Source organism: Trachinotus anak, unplaced genomic scaffold (assembly GCF_046630095.1).
Source record: "Trachinotus anak isolate AG129_WGS33_773 ecotype Australia unplaced genomic scaffold, CSIRO_AGI_Tana_v1 ptg000001l, whole genome shotgun sequence".
Taxonomy (NCBI): domain Eukaryota; kingdom Metazoa; phylum Chordata; class Actinopteri; order Carangiformes; family Carangidae; genus Trachinotus; species Trachinotus anak.
This window is the reverse complement of record NW_027273852.1, coordinates 2,130,919-2,139,442: the sequence shown is the minus strand read 5'-3', so window position 1 is coordinate 2,139,442 and position 8,524 is coordinate 2,130,919.

Here is an 8,524-nt window from a genome sequence, read left to right as displayed (position 1 = left end):
AATAAATGGTGTTATCTAGATGTCTGTGAGACAAATAGACCTTTTTCCTCTTATTGTGTCATTGGCTTCTCGCTCCTCACATACCGACAGCGGAGCTTGGGTGGCCGACAACGGGGCTCAGATAAATCTTTACACTTAAGTTGTGAAAAATCCTCCGTGGTGAGACCCCTGTTTTTGGTCTAAACTTATCAGTGTATAGTTTGACGTGACTGCCAAAGACCTCACAGAGAGCACTTGTAATGACTGAGAAACACAGAGGCCTGAGGAAAAAAAAAACAAAAAAAAAAAAACAAAAAAAAAAAACCTTGGCCAAGGCCATCCATGACAGCTGGCATGCCACACGGCCTAAAACAATACACAATCTGTCCCTCCTGACAGCCATCAGTACACACTTGTACAGTCACGGCAGGGGAAGAACACACGCTCGCCCTGACATCTCCAGACAGCGAAAAATAAACGGACAGATGGAAAAAGAAGACACATAATGGATACCAGTGGTCAGGGAGAAAGGAAAGCTGATCTTCTTCTCCATCGCACAGAACGACGTCTGCACTGTCGTTGTGTAATAAAGATCTTGTTTGCCCCTCTCGGTCGAGACTCTTCCACATGCATGCTCCCTAAGTGTCACTGGAGAGTTAGCGCCAGGTCCATGAAAGCACTAGCCGCGGGTCATTAAAATACCTTTGAGAATATGGGATGCTTATCAAATAATATGAACCACATTGCTCCACTTTCCCCCTGTGTAAATGGGGAGTGTATGTGGGGTTGGGTTAGATATCGCTACCTTTTCAAGTGCTCTTTGAAGTCTGGGTCTTGAAACAAACGCCTGGGAAAGTGGAAAACTTTATACATAAGTACAGTAGAGTGCTGGCTTCTGTAAAGGTCATGACCTTAGCTGTTTTTCTTGTCTCCCTGTTTGAAAAAAAGTCAGAGGAGAGGATGGTGTTAATTCAACTAATGTAGGTAATGTATCTCTTCCTGTGTGAAAACAGCTGTGAATACATTTTGCAGGCTGAATTTTCAGATCAAATCTTCTTTTCTTTGTCATCTTTCCTTAGTTTTGTTTTAAACCATACAGCTGAAATCACAGACCTCAGGGAACACCATCAGATGCCCTGTAAAAATACCAATCATCGTCTCCTCATAAAACAAAGGGATGGACTCTCAGAAGAAGAAGGAGGATTTTCCATCATGGTCTTTTTTCCAAGCTTCAAATGTCCGGCTGATTTAACAAGAGGAGAATACCGGAACACCGCGTCAGTGGAGACAATGGAATCTGCCAAAGTCACTTTGTCTATTTTTGTCTTTTTTTGCCATGGTGGTGCAGCACAGGACTGTAGTTTGGGTATTTTCCTTTTGTAACTTAACTTAAAAAAAGAGTTATATCATAGGCTATATGGTACCTTCAAACCTCTCATTATCTATTGTTTCGAAAAAAAATTAGCAATAACATACCCAGATAGATACAGCTAGGGAAATGTGGGTGGTTGAAAACACCTACTGTAGTGGGAACTACCACAGAGTTCACACAGGTGTTTATATGTGTGTCTGTCAAATATTTTTACCACGATAGCATTGCGACCATGCAAGATGCAGCCACGAAACTTTACAGGTGTGTAGCTGAGATTCGAGCCATGAGTACTGAGTATTCATGTAATGATGCAGTAACAGCTCCTGATTACTCATAGGTCAGAGTGACAACATTTGACAGGCAGTCTCTAGTTTTCTGATATTGTTGATTTAATTAAGATTTAAGTTTGCTACAAATGGCTGACTCCTTAATGAAGGTGTCTCTAACTGAATTGGAAAAATAAAAAGGGCCAAAGTTTTCACAAACTACTCAGCAGATCCACAGGTTGGTCTTCACAAATGGCAGAAACGAACTGTTGTTGAGTTTATTTTTCACATCAGTTCCATTAATAATGACACTCCCTAACGACAGTTTCATAAGCTACTAGCCCATAAATATAGATAAAAAAATACAGGTACATTCTATCAATAACACTGAAATTAAAAAGTAAGTTCTAACACATGATATATTCCAAAAGGTGGTTTTCGAATAAGATTGTCCCACTTGACCTTTCTGCAGTGTACATCAGTGACTTTAGGCCTGTTGTTTGACTCATGCTCCACTCTGGATGTTGAATTCCTTCATAGTGCAGTTTAATCAGGTATTGAGTAAACAGGTCTGGGATACAGCAGCCTGACGCCGCTGTCTGTCTTTGACATTTCCCTCTGACGTTCTCAGTCACCCCGCCTTGGAATTCCTCCTGCATAGCTCACAGTCCTCTGCTTTGGGCCAAGCCGGATCCCCCGAGGCCCATCTTCAGGAGGAAATTATTTTTCATTGCCCCCAAAACACTGTGATCCTTGCCAGTTTGGCCCAGTCCACCCTAGTGCTAAGTCTTCAGGTTATAAGACTGAGCTTCCTCCTGCCTATGAGGGGGCAGCTGTGGGGTCAGGCCTTCAAGAAAAGCAGGTCACAACCTGAGCTTCACCACCCTGTGGCTCATGTGCCTTTGTTCCCTCCACAACCCCGAGTCTAGAGCCTCTAAAACAGTAGGAGCATCCAGTCCATCATTGCTGGGTCCCTGCAGGAACTCTTGTCAAGCTTTATGTTGGTTTTGTTTCATTTCAAGCAGGAGACACGGTGGTTTTAATGTCAAACAAAGGTTTCATGTTTTAATATTAAACTTTGTGTTTTCAGTGGTTAGCTTTTGCGACTGGGAAACCCTTACCAAAAATATTTCACTTCAAATAATCCAAAGTGACTGAAAATAAATTTTTTGCTGTTGTTGTGGCTTCACTTATGAGCCTCAGTGAACATTTTAAAAGTTTGTTTTTGACCATTTTTGCTGTAGCTGACTTATAGTCTGTTTGATGTTAATTCAGTAATTTAGAGGTTTGGGTACCCGCTCTAATTCACTGTGTGACATGTCATGACTTTGGCCTGGAGAATGCAGTGACTCATCAAATTGGCTAGATGGCTCCAGTGATTCAGGTGACTCAGCAGGAAATCCACTGACACTATTGATTACAGTGGCCATGTGTGTATTTTCAAAAATGTTTTGTTCATTTCCACAAGACAGAAGAGCATTTCTCCCACAAGACAAATGAAGGGGGCAGAGAGAAGGAGCTTCTGTCAAAAGACGCATCAAAACATTGTTGTAAGTGTTCAATTACTGTTTTAAATATAGATTTATTGCTTTTTGATGAACAGTTCTTAGTTGTTTTGCTGGAAACAGGATGAAACAGCTACTGTGGCTTTGTCCAAATGTAACAAAATCCAACTACTAACATTTTCAAGCTGCACCAAAATCGTACAAAGTGTAAAAAACAACAACTTGTGGTATTACAGGTGTTTATGTACTGGACTATTTCTTGGCCGGGAGCGTCTCGGAGGATATATTGTGCCAAAATCACTAATGAACATCAATATTAACAAGAAAATAACAAAAACTGTGAGCTTGAGCCAAACCATACTGTCGTCGTTACCCTTGGAATATACATCTTTTTGTCATCTTCTCGAGCTGCTATGAGAAATTGGACTTTGAGTCAGACTTCGGATTTCGGACTCTTGGCGTGTCCATGAAGAGACACTGGCGGACACACTGTATGAGGAGAGGGAAGAGGGTGGCTGATCAGCCTCTGTGAAGCTAGGGCCGAGTCTCCTGTTGTATCTCGCAGACCAGGGAAGAAGACTCGGATTGTCGGGTGTCTTCTCCGACCCACACTTTCTTCCTTTCTGTTTGATCCCTTACTCTCTGTGTCTTCCTCTTCTGTCTCTCTCAATTTGTTTCCCTCTCTACTCCCCCCTCCCCCTTTTTCCTTGTCCAACTGTGGCAGTTAAATACAATGAATCATTGATACTCATTTTTCTCTCATGGATGCATTTTCCAGCTCCTGGGAATCTAATTTCCTGTTTCTGCTCCTGTCAACTGATTGGTGTTTATGTTAAGAAATCTGTTTCTTATAACCTTTTTGTTTTCTCCTCTTTTTTCCTTCTCTCCTCCAACCGACCACATTCGCTCTGTCTTTTTTTTTCCAGTTTTACTCGCTATTGTCTATACGACATGTTCCAAGATTAGGCCTACTCAAGGATGAGGGGGTTTCAGTTTTGGCAGCAGTTAAACCAGTTAGAAAGTAGCAACACCTACAACATGAGCCATTTAATGCAATCCAAGCATCCATATTGGGGAAGGGGTGTGTGTACATTTGTGTGTGTTGGAGGTGGGGTTTTCTGAAATGGAAAAAGCACATTATTCCCGGATGGAGAGAGACCTTCTTCTTACACTCCTCACATTGGACATTGTAAGGTTTCCTAGATGAAGTGTTGTTCATTTAGATGTCACAAAAATCCTTACACAGTGCCAATTATCCCCGTTTGACATTGGACTAATATAGTGCTGCACTGACGCAGAAATCTGGTAAAAACACTTAGGAAATCAATTTTAATGAGATATAAAACAGAACTGTCTTCAGCTCATAATGTGCTGGTTCCTCTCTTCTTTCTTGCAGTGTAAAATTAGAGCATCATGCCACAAGCACTATGAGGTTAGAGGTCACTTGTGGTTGCACAGCCTCTATGGGAGACTTTACTTTATTCTGCTCACCGAGAGGAGGCTCTCTGCGGAGGAAGACTGACTGACCTCTGTGGGATCAGTTGAAACTTGGACCTGGACCATAATCCAATTAAACAAGGGTAACATTTTCTTTATTTTTACTTTATTTATCTGGGGGGGATTCGTTGAACATATGTGCTCCTTATCGGTAATGCCCTGCTTTAAATTTGAGCTGTTACAGACATTCACACCTGGGAGCTGCTGCTGAGCAGCTCCATGTGGAAAATTGGAGGATAAGCGCCTCGCTCAACAGATCCTGGATGGTGGCTGTTTAGTGAAGACAAAGGGACGTTATGAAGTTATGACACTAATTACTAACAACACTGTCCGATAGCAGCACACTGTAGCCTCCAATCTGCCCTGAACACATAGCTCTGCTCAGAGGGCGTATTGTCACCTCCTGTCTTGTAAACGCAACAATGGCTGAAGCTCTTATCAACCAACAATCACCATAACCCGTCCCCGTGAAAAAACCATGTTTGGTGGCAGAGACAACCTTAGAAATAACAGACAACCACTTAAAGCAATAGAAAAACAACTCCTATTCACTTTCTTGCAGAGACATGGGAGAATAGAGCAATACCACACTAAAGCCTGTATGGTAAACAAAAAAATGATGCTAGTAAATGTTTAGCTTAGCTTTGCAAAAACACTGGATAATGGGAAAACAGTTAGTCTGTCTTTGTCTAAATGAACAAAAATCCACCTACCAGCACCTCTAAAACTCTCTAATTTACACTAAATCTTATTTGTTGAATGTTTACAAAAACACATAAAAATGAGACACAACCAGTGGGACATTTTTATACAGATTAAACAAACAAGATATGATCTTGTTTGATCTTGAAATGAGTTTTAGAGGTGCTGGTAGGCTGGTTTTGTAACCTTCATAAAGAGCCAAGCTACTTGTTTTTTCTGCTTCCATTCTTGGCGCTAAGCTATGCTAGCTGGCTATAGCTTCATACTCACTGTAGAAACTTGAGAGGGGTATCAGTCTTCACATCTAGCTTTCACAAAGAGAAAAGTTTATTTCCCAAAATGTTCAAACAAATGAGAGAATGGATGCTGTATTTCAAGACCAGGGAGAGAACGCATAAACTCTTAATCAGTGTCAAAGCTTATTCTTTGGGGGCCATTTTGAAATACCCATGGGGTCTTTGAGGTGGTGCCACCAGGGAGGCAACGTGCTGTATCAAAAAGCAATGCGCCTCTCACATCTGCAAATGGATTGAAATATTTGCAGTGCTCTTATTTCCAACGTTGTTTCCTTTGAATTTTTGATTTAAAATCACCCATGCCTCACTGCTAATGTATGTTGTCTGGTGGTATGATTTGGTGCAGGCAGTAGGGTGCCCCCCCCCCAACCCCACCCTGCAACTGTCAACTGGCAAGTCAGCCTCTCACGGAAACCAGACGTTTAATTGTTTTCAGATGCTGAAGCTTTTGGTGTGAGCTGCAATGTGTGACTTTGCTCTGGTTTAAGGTTGGATTAATTCATTGCAGTTGATTAGAAATGCTTGCGTGCCTCGCAGGCTTGAAGTCTGAGTGAAAGTGGGGCAGATCGAGCTGAGGTCAAATAGTCATTGCAAAGATTGGGGGGGGCTTATTTTGAATTGTTTGTACCTATGAGCGGTAAACAGATGAATTTGCTTTACCTCACTTGCTTAGTACTGTGTTTGATAAACTCTCAGTCTCACAAATGTATGCCTAAGGAACTTTCAAATATTTGTATGTTATTATGAAGCAAATTTCACCCTGCAGGATAAAAGAAACCAAAAACACGACTTGGAAAATGACTGTAGCAGATGCTCAGTTAAATGTTGTATTGAGCTGAAAGGCTGCGGGACACATAAATACATAAAATCACTAACCTAAAAACACCTAATCTTACATCATTTCGACAGTTCCAGCTGGTTAGAGTTGGTTATTGAGTATTTTGTTAACACTTCCATGTTGGATCCACAATACATAGAGACACTGACTAATAAACAGATGACTAAGTAAGGATTTCCACAGAAAACTGGTGTTTAGTGATTCAGAAAAGTTTCCATTCACCAGCTTTTGATATGATCCTTTAAAAAAATGCTCACCATGCACTCCGTCTCATATTGCAGCCTGCTGTAGATCATGTGAGCCTCAGCTGAAAGCAGCAAGATCTAGACATATAATGAGTCTAGATGAGTTGAATGAAAATCAATCAGGAGAATCGCGTCTCGTGTTCTGCTGTGATGAGGAAACTCTAGCTCCACCTCTGCATCTCCCCAGCATTTGGTGGATGATTCAAAAAAGTTCAAGTCAATCATTGGGTGATTGTTCCATAGTCAGTTTCTAGTTTGACCTGTAAACTCTGATCAAGCTGCTGTGGACTTCTAATGTTACAGACTCTGAGTGACCAGTTCTGTTCTCCAGAGCGCCTTGGTGCAGTTGTGATTCCTTCCTGTTATGCAGGTTTGGCTCGATCGTGCCAACAACTTGGGGGAAAAATAATAGAGCAGTCATTATTCTTTCAGATGGGCCCTGATTGAAAGAGCTCTCTATATGTTTAACAGCCAAACCTTCCTCCGTTATGCACCCACTCTCTTTCCTCTCTCTATATCCTTGGCAAGAGCCAGAGTTTCCTCCTGGTTGAGATGTTTTTGTCATATGCCAGTTGAGCCGTACATTATCTGCAACTCTCTGCCTCTGTGGCACTTAATACAGCTTCCTGGGCTACATAATGCTATATTGCTGGACTATTTGGCATAAGGGAAAGAATATTTAAAAAATAGTGTCATATATTTTATGTTGTTTTATGTTGTCCGAGACATGGCATCAGAATACCCTTCTGGTGAGTGAATGCAAACTCTCAACAGCAGGCGTGAGGCATAAAATATCATTAAATTGGTAGTGGAGGTTTTATCACAAAGAATGTTCTGGTGGTGGCAAAAATGTGCAAAGCTTGATTTAAGTTTACATCAATTACTTCTCGCTCATCTTCATCCACTGCTTAGACAACAACAACACGTTCTTTGATGTTGATTTTGCATTTTCTGACACAACATAAGGTTTGGGTTCTGGTGGAGCTGTGTCACTAATATAATTCCAAATTTGAATTTTATATTAAAATGGAAAGCCATGATATTATTCAAACAAGCAAAGAAAAAAAAAAGTTTCCTCCCTTTTTTGGTTGCAATTAACTTCAAAGAGTTAATAGTTTATTGAGGTTTTTTTTTTGTACTATAGCTGCATCTGTGATTTATGTGCACATAATATTTAAAGAAATGGATTTGATATGAGATAAATGCAAGAAGTTCGCAAGTTCGCTTGTTATGTTCCCTTTTCATTAAGGCAAGGATCGGTCCCATCGTCGGTGGGGAGCATCTGTCACCAGAGGGGAGGCTTTCATCTGAACAGGAGAGAAGAGATAATTGGATTATCAGATAATCACCAAAGAGTGACATTAGAGATGCTCCCTGTTTGCATTCTTTGTTTTGTCTCTCTGGTCTCTGAGCATTCAACAACTTATTCATCTTCTGTGTTCAATGTTCCCTAACCTCAATTTGGACAAAATAACCTCCTTTGGGCACTATATCCTACCCACCACTCGACCTGTGATAATTGTCCCAAGTGTGAATGTCCTAAGCGACACAGTTTCTTTTCAGCTCTAAATCAAATCCACTCAAGCACTGGGTAAAAAAGACTGAAGTGAAAACAAGTTTCTTCCATTTTCTCTTAATAAAGATGGGAAAACATGCAACACACCTCGCTGACCTTAACAACAGGGTCAGGACAAAGAGAGATGAAGACAACTGGTGTGAAGAGGAGAGCTAGCAGCTGGTCTTTAGGGGCATTGTGTCCACCAACATGTCTCTGCAGTGACCTAAGACGCCCTCGTGCCTGTTAAGACCATCTCCCGAGTGTCA